The sequence below is a fragment of the Gossypium hirsutum genome, chromosome D07, assembly GCF_007990345.1.
Source record: "Gossypium hirsutum isolate 1008001.06 chromosome D07, Gossypium_hirsutum_v2.1, whole genome shotgun sequence".
Taxonomy (NCBI): domain Eukaryota; kingdom Viridiplantae; phylum Streptophyta; class Magnoliopsida; order Malvales; family Malvaceae; genus Gossypium; species Gossypium hirsutum.
Window position 1 is genome coordinate 28,839,867 of NC_053443.1, and position 13,958 is coordinate 28,853,824.

A 13,958-nucleotide genomic window follows, 5' to 3' on the forward strand; every position below is an offset into this window, starting at 1 on the left:
TGTCGCAACATAAGGTGTAGAATAAGAAAGTCCAAAACTTCCTTAGATTTTTGCGACACAGCCTGGCGATGTCGCGACATTCCTCTAAAGTTAAACATACGGCCCTCAGTGTCACGACACAGGACTTGATGTGTCGCGACATCGCCTCTATATAGGAAATTAATACGAGCCAGGGACATTTTGCTCCGCACAATCCAACTTTATGGTCGAACGGCAGCTGACCTATGGTTAAGGATGCCGACGATCCTAGGTCTATATATAGGCTTAGCCAACACATGTTATAGACACTTTTTCCTTTGTATATTTTTCCCCTTAGTTTTAGACATTAGTTTTTCTTTTCTTTTAGGGTTTAGACTTTATTTTCATTCTTGTTATTTACTTTTAGGAAGAAATTAGATTTTGAAACTTTTCTCAACTCTGTGAGGATTTTGCACTTTAATTTTATACAATAAGGCTTCTTCTAACTCTATTCTTGAACTGTTCTTATGTCCATTCTTTTATCCATGTAGCATAATTGGTTATTAGGTATCAGTGAGGACCTATCTCCGGGTTGGGCGTATTAGGGTGAGGTTGAATAACTTAATCTTTTCTAGATTTCTTAATGGTCAACTGTTTAGAGAGGAAAAACCTAACCCCTACGTCCTAAGCGACCTATGAATGTATGTAAGGGATTATCAGAATATTAATTTAGTCCTATCCGTGACACCTTGACCTACCAATAGTCTGATGTGCAGGTACAGAGGATAATTTGTTCCTTGCCGGATTCTATCGTGACGTATGAAAATCCAATGCTAGGGGTATGACTTGTGATTAACAACGAAGAACTACCTAGAAACCAGATAATTAAGATTACCAAAAGCGAAGCTAATTCACCACCATGTCCCAGACTTTGACATACTACTTTCTTTAAATTGATGTTCTCGTAGCTGTTTCATTCATCTTAATTTTTCCTTCATTTCTTTTATTCATTATTTTATTATATCCAAAACCTCTTCTACTCTTAATAATATCTACATAGAATATTGAATTCGAGTTATTATATTTATTATGTAAATAAGAATTAATCTAGTGCTCGCCCTCCTTAGTAAGAAACTACTCCATTGAACTATATTACAACCTGATCGTTTAATTTCTTCATATATTTTGTGTAGAACTTTTACTCTGACATTGGTGTCCGAAGGGTCAATCTTAGTATTATATTTGCGATATGACCTGAATATGATCAGAAGAGGATGTGAATGGGCCTAATCATCTAAACTCAATATCGGGCATGACAAACGAACTGAGTTACAGAAATTCTTAAGTGTTCTTGAAAGGTTTATCAAATGACACCCAAAACTACTTCGATTTTGATTGACCATACAGAACATAATGATAAATTGAAAGAACTGGAAGCTTATCCGCAAGAACTGTTAGGCTGGGAATTTTTCGATTGAGTGTATCACATTGGGGTAACATTCTATTAGGAGAAGAAGACAGATCATGAAATTTGTTAGATACAACATTTGATTATATCCTCATGCATCATAAGTATTAGTTGCTCCGTGTTGATGACTTGTTTGAACAACACAAATTGCAATGATTTCAAAAACTAACATTTTATCGTATTCATAATTGATGATAACGAGCACATCAGTCCTTTCATGATTTGATGGATAAATCTTTCAGTTCTATCTAAAATCTGACGTTGTATTTATTGATGAAATTTAGACTTATTCAGAAATGAAACTAAACGCTGACCAGCATCGAAGAAAGTGTTACAGATCATGAGAGGAATAGATGTATGCGAGTTCAACAGATGTGAATTCTAATTTTTGAAGTAGAAATTTTGGGGTATTAATTTTCAATTAGGTATTTTAATTGATATAAATTTCACAATTGAATTGAAATCTTCGAAATGACATTAAGTGTGGAAATTTTTTGGAACTAGCCGTTTTTCAGATGGTGTCATAAAGGCTTTTGGTGATGGCTATTTTTTCCGATAATGAAATTGCTGCAGAAAGATGTCAATACGTTTGGTCACATAAGTGTCACAGGTTTGGACAATTGAAGGCGAATATACTTCTAAGTTTAAATTGATGATATCAGAATCATCCAAAACAGTTGTTCTGGTAATTGAATTAGAAGAAAGATATTTGAGATTCGTAGCTACGTCATCCTTAGTCTGTTTGAGTATCGAAATGGATGGTTTCACTTACATGGAAATACAGGACTCCATTGGACTGTTCAGATTTAAATAAATAAAAATGTTGTTAGAGATTGATTTCATACAGGTATAGAGGAATAGTCATAATTCTAAGATTATTGAAAAGACACCTCATCTCGTAACAAACATAATGCTAATATAAACGGAAGATACTGAATTATGGATTGAGAATATTTGTTTTGGATTATTATGTGTTTTAGAAAGAAGTTTATTCAGTTAGAGGTAGTATGGGATTTAGAAAGTTGGTAAGTGCCTATCTATTGTCAAGAAATTTGAAGACAAACTTCCTAAGGGGGGAGAGTTGTAACAGTCTGATTTCAGTGGTGCGAAATGATGGTTTTGCAACCCTATTCTCTGATGATCTAGCCCATAAATATATTAATAATATTATGAGTACTTATTTTATTATATGGATCTTGGTCTGATGAATCTTTTTAGTGGACAGTTATTTAAGGCCAAAGTGTATCAATTTAGTTAGTGTTTTGAAAAATGAGTATTGGGACCTCGTTTTTATAAATTGAGCTCGTAATATTTACGGAGTTATATTATAGGATAATTGAATTTTGGATAGGTAATTTTATCGAATTAGTGACTAATTAAGGTACAATGACTAATTGTAAAACTATAAGTTATCACTATTAATTTTTTTTAGCTAAATAGGTTAAAAGTATTATTGCAAGATTCCAAATGGTTATTAGGCCATTGTAAATATATTGGTCGGTTAATGCTTGAAAACTAGTAATTTATATGTTAATTTTAACATTAAATTAAATTAAAAATTAACAAAAGGTTCTAAACATAAACAATAGGAAATGGCCATTATCATTTTTTTATTTCCCCCTTTCTCCACCGTTTCTCCATTAAAAGAAACCTAGCTTTCGACCAACTTTGTTCTTCAATTGGGTAAGACATTTTAATCTGTTTCTTGTAATTTTATGTTTTTGAGATCGTGATAGCTTGATTTAGCTAAATTGTTTGATAATTTCTGAAACTGTTAAAGTTTCAAAATGTTTCCATCGATGAATTTTGAAGCTTTTGGTGTTAAATGGTTTGATTGTAAGCTTAGATGTGATATAGGACTAATTTGTAAAGTAAAAAATTGTTAATTTTGAACATAGGGACTAAAGTGTAATTTTTGAATTGATATGTATTTTTGTAATTATTGATATTATAGGGTGTAGAAGGATGTAATTGGAATCGGATTGAAAGAAAGCTTAAATTTGAAGATATAGCTATTTGGGTTTTAGGGAGTAAATTGAATAAATGAAAATTTTGGGAAACTTTGGTAAAGTGAAATTGAATTGATTATACTTATGATATGATGATATAGGCTATTGGAATGATAATTATAATGAGTTATTATACATCGGGATGTGAATCAATCGGTAGATATTAAGAAACGTGAGAAATTTGGGATTAGTCTCTACACCTTGTTTATTGTGGTTTTCCCAGGTAGTTCATATGGAACTTATTTTATTTTTTATTATGATTTATTGTGTTTATAATATATATATTAATTATATATATATTGTAATTTAATGACTTTTGATATAATATATTAAATCGTAAATATGAAATACTTGATAAATATGAACAAATAATGACATGAATGGATCTAAGAATGTTATTGTGGTTGATAGCATGTGCATGATGATGTTGTAGATTTAAAATAATACGAAATTGATAAAAGAGCCCGTATGAATTTAATAACGGTTTAGATACAAATGAAAGTCATTATGGTTCTAAAAAGGAAAAATGAGAATTGTGAATAGAGATTTATTCGCTATCTGAGATCCAACATAAATTGCGGATTCTTGAAACATGAGTGAGAAACATCAAATTCTTATTTAGCGATCCGTGGTGGTTGAGATCCAACATAAATTGTGGATTCTTGACAAGTTGAGTGATAGCATCGAATCATTATTTAGCGATGGCTAAGATCCAGATGTGTTGCGGATTTCGATAGCTTGTGTGAGAAACCCAAATATCATAGCTTGTAGGAGCAAACCGAATTATGCTTTATCAAGGGTTGAGATCCAAACATGTTGCGGAGTCTTGACAGCTTGAGTGAACAGCATTGAATAAAAATTTTATAGTAACCAACTCTGTAGTTTGTGGAAGTAATTAGTTTTGTGTATCAAATTTGATAATCTAGTTCATCGGGTTAATAGTATGAACAAAGCATATATGTGTGATGGTATATGTCATTAACTAAAGTGATATAATTTATTAATTGATATACATGGTGAATATGTATTGATACTTTTAATTAAGTAGCACTGATTCAATTATGTTGAACAAATTGAGAATTATGTAATTTCATTGCTATACTCACTTTATTTCTATGAACATGAAACATAAAGGTAATGGTGAATAAATGGAAGTGAATTGTTGTATATGTGATTATGCAACACTATTCCTAAATGTTACACAAGCTAGCCATATGGTCGTGTGACAACTGGTGGAAATGTCAGTTTTATGCCACACGGCCTCCGTGAGATACACGGTCTGGGCACACGACTGCATCACCAATGTTTTGTATATTGACCCCTATATTTTATAAATGTTACAGTTTGATCCTTGCTTGTTTCCAAGTTAATTTTAGAGCTTTTGCAGCTGGAATTAGACTCAATTTTGTTTGTTATGCATGGTATATGTATAATTGCATGTTATATGATGTTCTTGAATTTAGTTTTTCATGTAACTATTCCGTTAATTATTGTAGCATCCTATAGCTCGGGTCTGGAGACCAGACCGGGTGAGCGGTGTTACATTTAGTGGTATCAAGCTATGATTTAGTTTATTCTAAGAGTATCGGTCTAGAAAATACATGCCACATTTCACTTGTGATAGTGTGATGCTTCTCAATCCGATCTGACTCTATTTTCTATAGATATAAAGATGTCGGCTGAATTAATCCGTCGTCACTAATAAAGTAGATAGTAATGTTCCGACTTCCAAATGGGAAGTGAGTCATAGCATATCGGTTTCGAAATCTTTGAAAATGATATGAGAAATGTCTTCTTTGTATGATGAGTTATGGTTTACTGAGTTCATGAGAACCAATTTGTAGCTCCGCAACCTCTGACACTTATTTTGCCTCATGTGGCACCCTTTTCTCTCAAATATAGAAAATTCATATCGAATTTTGGTTGACAAGATTAGAAAGTGTGGGGTTTAAGAATTTCGAGGAAAGACAGAAGTAATTTGACCCGAGCTGAATACTGGCTGGAAATACCTAAAGTTCTTTGAGGAAATGATCTGTTCACCTGATGATTGTTTGAGATATGTCATATCCCTATTGAAGACGAAACTTATCATTGGTGGTCCACTTTAACAGCAGTGGTTTCAAGAGATAAAGTGATTGGGACTTCGTCTACTTGAATTTCAAAAAATACACCAGTCGATTGTATTTAGAAAGAACACTGAGATTCCTAGAATTGTTATTTCTTTTGTTCACACAGTTCTTGATATTACACAGGCTAGCCACATTGCTATGTGACTACTGGTGGATAGGTCCTTTTTTGTATTGACCCCTATCTTTTATAAATGTTACATTTGATCATTGTTTGTTTTCGAGTCAATTTAGAGCTTTTGTAAGCTCGGCTTAGACTCAGTTTTGTTTGTTATGCATGTATATGTATATTGCATGTATTTGATATTCTTGAATTTATTTCATGTAACTATTAGTTATTGCTGAGCATCCTATAGCACGGGTCCGATGACCAGACCAAGTAAGGGTGTTACAGTTCATACATTTTTTCACATTAAACATGCATAAGATTTTAATCATGATTTTACTTACATGAATAAATTCATCAAAGTACATAACTTTTACAGAATTGAATAAAGAAAAAAAAACTATGGAATCATATTCTGCACCAACAAATTTAAGCAATCATGATTTATTGAACATCAATACTTAATCGAAATCATTTTTATGAGTTAATCAAAAACAAAGATAAAAGGGAAAAGAACTCTAACTGATTTTGGACGTTCCTAAGGCATAATGCTTGCTCCTCCCTCAGCTCTTTTACCTTGCCATCATAACTAAGCTAAGTACCCTCAATATAGCTGAATATGGTACTTTCGAGGTATGTAAAGCTCTTTTTCAGAGGAAGAAAAAGGGAATGGACAAGGAAGAAAGAAAATCAGTGGAGAGGAAATGAAGATGAATGAGATGCTTTTGAAAGGAAATTGGGGTCCTATTTATACTATATGGGATGGATAAAATAGCATGTGAGAGCTGTGGTTTTCTCCCTCAGTGGTTGCCATGATTTAGGAGAGGGTTGAATGGCTTTCCTAAATTTAGCTATGTACTTGAAAATAGAAGGGTAGAACGGTTGTGAGGAAAATTTTAAGGGTTTTTTTAATTATTGAATTAGCTTAAATTAGTTTATTTGTGCAGTATTTGGGATGGTTTGGCTACTCTCTGTCTTTGTGGATCAATCCTCTTCAATTGAATATTCTGGGCTTTTTCTCTACGAAAACCTGTTCATTTAATCATCCTAATTGAGAGTTGGGTTAACTGATTGTATAGGTCCAAAATTGATCTTTTTGAACATCCATGGCTGCCTATTAATTAGCCCTTGTTTGAATCCTCATGCTGTGAAGGTGCTATAGCAATTTGATCTTCCCAAAGGTTAATTCCAGAATTGATTTTTCTCCCGTTGTGCAAAGCTGCTGAAATTTAGCAGAATTGTGTAGTTTAGCATTGAAATAATAAAAATAGAATTTGTCTTTTTTTGTCCATTTTATATTTTGTAATAAAATTCCAAGAATATGCTGAAGAGAGCTCAGAATTTGGAAGAATTTATGCAAGTTTATCATAATGGCTGCATATGTTAGAGTAATCATCCTTCTAGCTTAGAATTATTCACACGTTTAAAAGATGTTATGGAAATTCCATGGCTAAATTGATCATTTATCAACCATAATCAACCTATCTCACATGTTTCTATGTTTAACGGACTTAAAATGTCATAAGAAAAACATATTACAAGGTTATGTTAGGTATATAGTTTTGGTATTATTACAGATTTAATCTTACAGATTAATTACACCATACAGTATTTTTTCAATTAATTAAACTTGTTCAATTAATTAATTAATTCATATATTTCTTATATTAAACATGCATAAGAAACTTAATCGTGATTTTACTTGCACGAATAAATCGATCAAAGCACAGAACAACTTTTAGCAAATTGAATGAAGAAACTATGGATTTAGATCATTCTAACACAACAAATTTAAGAAATCATGATTATATTGTATAGCAAATACTTAGTTGAAATCGTGTTTAGGAATTGAACAAAAAAGATAAAGGGAAGAAGCACTCTATCCGATCCTAGACGTTCACGAGGCATAAACTGCTTGCTCCCTCCTCAGTTCTTCTGTCTTTCCATCACAACTAAGCCAAAGTACCCTCATATAGACAAATCTCCTTTCAAGAGGAAGAAAAGGGAATTAACAATGAAGAAAAGAAACTCAAGTGGAGAGGAAATGAAGAATGAATAAGATGCCTTTTAAAGGTAAATTGGGTTCTTATTTAGACTAATATGGAATAGCTAAAAATAGCATGGAGAGCCTTGGTTTTCTCCCTCAAGTGGTCGGCCATGATTTAAGGAGAGGGTGGTTGAATGGCTTTTTCTAAATTTAGCTAAGTGCTTGAGAATGGAAGGCTTGAAAAGTGGAGGGGTTGGAATGATTATGAGGAAGAGTTTAGGGGTCGTTTTTATAATTGATTTAGATTAAATTAGTGTAATTGGGCAGTAATTTGGGATAGTTTGGGCTACTCTCCATCTTTGTGGATCTGTCTTCTTCAAATTGAAATTCTGGGCCTTTTTCTCTACAACAACCTGTCCAATTTAATCATCTCAATTGAGAGTTGGGTTAATTGAATTGTAGGGGTCCAAAATTGATCTTTTTGGGCGTCCATGGCTACCTATCAATTCGTCCTTGTTTGAATCCTCATGTTGTGAAGGTGCTATAGCAATTTATCTTCTAGGTGAATTCTAAATTATTTTTCCGTTGTACAAGCCGTGAAATTGGCAGAATTGTAAGTGAGCATCGAATAATAAAAAATAGAAATTTATCTTTAGTTTTTCCAAGTTTGATTATGCTGAAAAGGCTCAGAATTTGCAAGAATTTCTAGTTAAAATTGCTAAAAAAGGCTATATATTTTTTAGTTTCCAGCAACACTTAAGTTTGACGAGGTGTAAAAAACTACGAAAGCAATTTTGTGTCTAACATCAACTTAAGTTACATCATTCTCTCTAAGGGCCTTTTAGTCAAATATTAGGGATATAGAATTTGTTGTATTTAAGACATCTTTATGCAAAACAAAAAGAGGAGGCTCTTTAAAGTAAAGAAAATATCATCTTTGGTTGTGGATTCAACATTTTTCTTGGTGTCATCACTTTGGTGATTGGTTGATTGAAATGTTGCATGGTTAATTTTTGGGTTAGGAATTAAATCGTAAAAATTGGACTAAATCGAATAAACTTCAAAACCTAGATTTCACACCACATAATCACTTATTCATGTAATCAAGAGTTAATTACATTCAGAATTATGATAATCAATCAATTACTAGTCTTAATCGAGCTTCTGAAAGCTCTTTTGACAACCCAAACATGAATTAAGATGAAATTACAATTTTTTATAAATCCATGACTGACTTTATGATGGCATCTTCCCCACGTTGTGACGTCACCAAATAGTTTTCCATGTCGTGACCTTAGGCCACTCGACATCGTGACGTGACTCACTATCGGTCGATGTTGCGACGAGGTGAATTGGTCATTGGGACGAGGCCCCTATGTTTGGCAAAACATTGCAATTTGGTACCTATCACAAAGTTTCCAACCAAACTCATCAATTTGTACAACAATTACTAACTTCATTTAAATCAAAACACTCTAAGAACATATCAATTAAGTTCAAATAGCCACATCTAACTTCTTAAAACCTTCATTACCTATTCAACCATTAGAGTTAACATTCAATTGTCTTGGCATACATATCAATAAAATTATCCAAATAATAAGCGTTTACATACACCAAAATATCTTGAAACAGTCCAATTTATATGTCATACATATTCCAAGTAAATCAATCAAAATATACCAATTCAACTAGGCATCACCAATGCAAATTCATGCATTTCTAAATCACATAACAAGACCAACATCCAAATCATCATAAACCAAGTTCAAAACCATTTTCATATGACATTCATATAGTAATAAATTATCAGATCATTAAGCATGAAATGCATATATTCATCTCCATATATGAATGAAGATACCAAATCATCACAAGTTACCAAAGTCATCAAGACTTCTATACTTCAAGCTATATACCAAAACACTTATATATATGCCATAATTCCTTGACTCAAGATAACCAAAAAGCTACAGATTCAATGATAGGATAGTGTGAACTTCAAAAAGATTTGGCTTGACGTGTTCCACAAGGTAATAATCTACTAGGAAAGGGAAAACCAGCTAGGTAAGCATATAGAATGTTTACTAAGTTCATAGGCATTAAACAAAACTTACCTCATCTTAATATCAAATATAACATGCTACCATAATTTGACATAGTTGGCTAGACATGAAAAAGCACAACATCAACAATGTGAGTTTAACATATAATCAAACCATATGATATCTCAATCATATATCAAACTAATTCATTTTCAAATCAGTATTTCAATACCATACTCATGCTCAATTTAATATTTATCCATTTGAACCTCAAGCACATATCATTTCATTTCAATTTTTAATTTTATGATCATCACTTAGCCCGATGAACTCTAGTAAATAGACTCGAATACACATGTAACTACACCACACCAGTTGCTGATTCGATAAAAATATGTAACTCCCTCACTCGACTCGATCGATGAATTCGAGTATGGGGTGCCACAAATGGACCAGATTAGACTCCTCACAAATTTTAAACTTACAATTGGTGTGACAGACTTTATTAATTAATAATAAATACTCTTGTAACATAAACCTAGATTAGTATAAAATTTTACTATCTCAAAGTTCAAGACTCTAAGGAAACTATTTAGTCAAAATATTCGACTCTGAGGTGAAACCTTTGAAGGTACCTTTTTCCTATGTGCACGACACCTTATTAATGATGATCCTTGATCTAACATGGTATGGCTTGGTCCTTTCTTGAGTTCCTTCTCCCATGAATCCAGCAACCACATGTTAAAACCCTTGTAAGTTCGAATGAACTTAGTGAGTTTCTTTACTAAATTACTAAAAATTAAACCTTATCTCATAGCGATTTTAAATAGAAAAGAACAAAACACACTACTCCCTGTTTCATTTAGAAGATCCCACTTTATTTAAGATGTTAGACTCCCCTTTAGTTTCTGCCTTTCTTTAATGGCAAAATTATCGTTGAGCGATTATTACCTAGTCGGCTTATGACTGCTCAACTAATTTTGGTGGATTCTAGATGGTCCATCATCCTTGCAGATTTTCACTTTTCCTTGCTCATATAACCTTTTATCCCCTTTTTCCTCACACTTCCTATCATGAATATCCCTTTTAGTTTTATCCGGGCTCGTGGCACACCATAGCTATGGGGGATACACTGACATTCTACTCATAAGGCCTACTAGAAAAGGGTCACACCACACTGGTGGTTTTAACCTTATTTCATCATTTCTACTTCTATCCTACACTTGGGTTTAAATGTTTTTTGGGTTAACCTTTTGTAATCCATCCTTATTGTGATACCTCACCTTTCAGGCACGTCAAATCCACCTACATTAGACCATTTCACTTACAGTTTACAACAAACTATTAATCGTTCGAGTTCACATTCTTCCTTGTATAATTTCTCCCTATGGAACTAACTTTGTAGTATATACTTTTGAATTAGGCTTTCCTTACAGAGGAATAGCCTTGAAAAATATATATGTCATTTGGATTAACATTCTTAGTACCTCTTTCTGCAAATAGGTTCTAACTGACCTGTCTTTACCAAATAGACTATTCGGGGTACCTGTGATCGAACCTTTACCTTACCAGGTTTCACTAAGCCCCTTCTGGCGGTTCTTAATGGCAGATCCTCATCTACGGTTCTCAGATAGATCTTCTTTTGTTTGCCTATACACCAGGCACTATGGACACATCATTTCCCATGTTTGATTCTTGTTGGGTTAATCCCCAGATAGCCCATGACTACTGTTTAGGCAGATTATTCCTATTTCTTCTACCTTTGCCTTGTTTGACGGCTTCCTCATAATCCACTTTCTAAATATAGCTTGTTAACACTGGCATTTTACTTCAAATCCTTTCTTCCTCGTTTGCATGATTCTCCATAGTTATCATCCTTATAGACTACCCCATGTTTAGTGTCCCAACGGACTTCATATGATATCATAGTCGAGCTATGGTTTTACTCAATTTAACCTCCTATTCAACGTCCTAGTGGACTTTCTGTGTTGCCATGGTCGAGCCATGGCCTTATACATTATGAACACATGTTTAACATCCTGTGGAATACCACGAGTTTATTGTCCTGGCAAACTCAATATGCTGTCGAAGTCGACTTATGGTTTTACATCATATAACCCTATGGTTAACGTCTTGATGGTCTAGCTCGTGTTTGCTATCCCAACGGACTTCATATACTGTCATAGCTGAGCTATGGTCTTACACAATATAACCCCATGATTAACTTCTTGGTGGACTCTGTTGCCTGCCATAGCTAAACTATGGTATTACTATCACACCTCAAAATGGCAAACCCAAAAAGGTGAGTAAAGTATGTATGTAAAATGTGTGGCACACTGCGGTTACATAATATGTCTCCCTGTTGCCTTGATGGTGAGTCAGAGTATTGGCAAATATTAGCTTTAAAATATCCATTCGTTAGCATATCTAAGGATTTAGTTATAGTGTATCTTCAAGTGAGGAAATAGTACGCCTAAGAAAGAGTACGCCTTAAAGATTGGGGTGAGCACTAAAAGCCTATCAAGAGTAAGAGAAAGTTGTAGGAGTTTTGATTGTCTTTAAGACCACGTCATACGCGAGTCAACACGAAGGTATAGTATGCCTGATTCGCACGAGCATTGTTCCAGTTGGTTTTCGTAATGGGATTAGTTAGGAGTCAATTGGATTGATTAGACCTTCTCCATGACTGGTCAAAAAGTATCAAAGATCTTCATCGGATTCTCTTTACCTTTCCTTGAATTTTTGTACGAAAATCAAGAGATTTGGGTTAGGTAAATATCGTCACTAGTCAAAGTCCAAAGTAGGGGGACAAGGATTTTATATCTAGTGAAGGGGGAAACCTTCCAGATGATTCTCTTTCTACTCTATGTTCTGGTCCTTCTTTCTAACCTAAATGTTCTTTTCTTCTTTGTTAAGATAGAGCTAAGACTTCGTTTAATTAACGAATGATTCAACCTTTCAGTAAGTTTTATAGCCTTGTATGGTATGATTACTAACGAGTAAGGATATTAAAAGGTGTAAGAACAATAGGGTGTGAGTGAAAGGCCATGCATGGGGTACTTCCTCCAATTCCTAGGTCCAAAGGACCAACTAAACTGTGCTCTGATACCACTTAATTTTTAACACCCTCACCTGACCAAATCGTCGAACCCAGGTGCAGGCGTCACAACAAAACTGGGATTATTGTTCATACTAAGATCTCACTACGTAAAAACATATTGTATTACCTATTTATAAAAACTTAACAACAGAGTCTAAATTTTATAAAACAAATTATTGTTTGAACTCTGAACTTTGCTGAATTTAGATGGATACAACATAATCGGCCCTTTGGCGAAGTTCCAAAAGGTACCCCTTCTTTTGTACATGACAATTTTCTTCTATGCCTATTGAGTTATTGATCTATTGAAATTCGGTTTAGTAGACTAAACTACTTTTCGCACTTTAGGAGTTTGAAAAACAAGCACTTTGGTTAGGTTTTAGTTAAGTTTTCAGAATTTTATTTACATTCAATAAAATGTGTAATTTGAGTTTTTTATTGACCTTAAGAGTCGAATGAGGCCTAAGGGGGAGCTAATATACTTTGTGAGCGTGTAGGAGACCGTTAGAAGGTGTTTCAACTCAATACTATTCACTATGTTACAACATGAAGAGTCACATGTCACAACATAATGATCAAAATAGAAGAATTTTAAGACTTCCTTTTGTGTCGGGACACAGCCTGAGGATGTCATGACACACCGTTGAAGACACCTTGAAGATAAAGCATACTGCTCGCGATGTCTAACACAGGACCTGGTGTGTCGCGACATCACCTCTATACAGGAAATAATTACAAGCCATGGGTGTTTTGGTCTGCACAATCAAACATTAAGCACGATGACAGCATTTGACCTAGGGCTAAGGACGATAGCCACTTTAAGTCTATAAATAGGCTCATTTAACACATGTTATGGATAAATTTCCACATTTATATAATTTTCTTCCTAGTTTTAGTCTTTAGTCTTTCTTTTTTCTTACATTTTAAGTTTATTTCAGTTTTGTTCTTTGTTTTTATGGAAGAGATCAGATCTACAAACTTGATCAAACTCTGTGAGGATTCAACATTGTAATCAATACAAATCAGGATTCTTCTGAAATTTATATTCGTGAATTATGATTCATGTCTATCTTATATATCAAGTTTATATTGTTTACGAGATCCATGAGGAACTAATCCTCCTGTGGGGGATTAGCGAGTTGAGGTATGATTAATTACC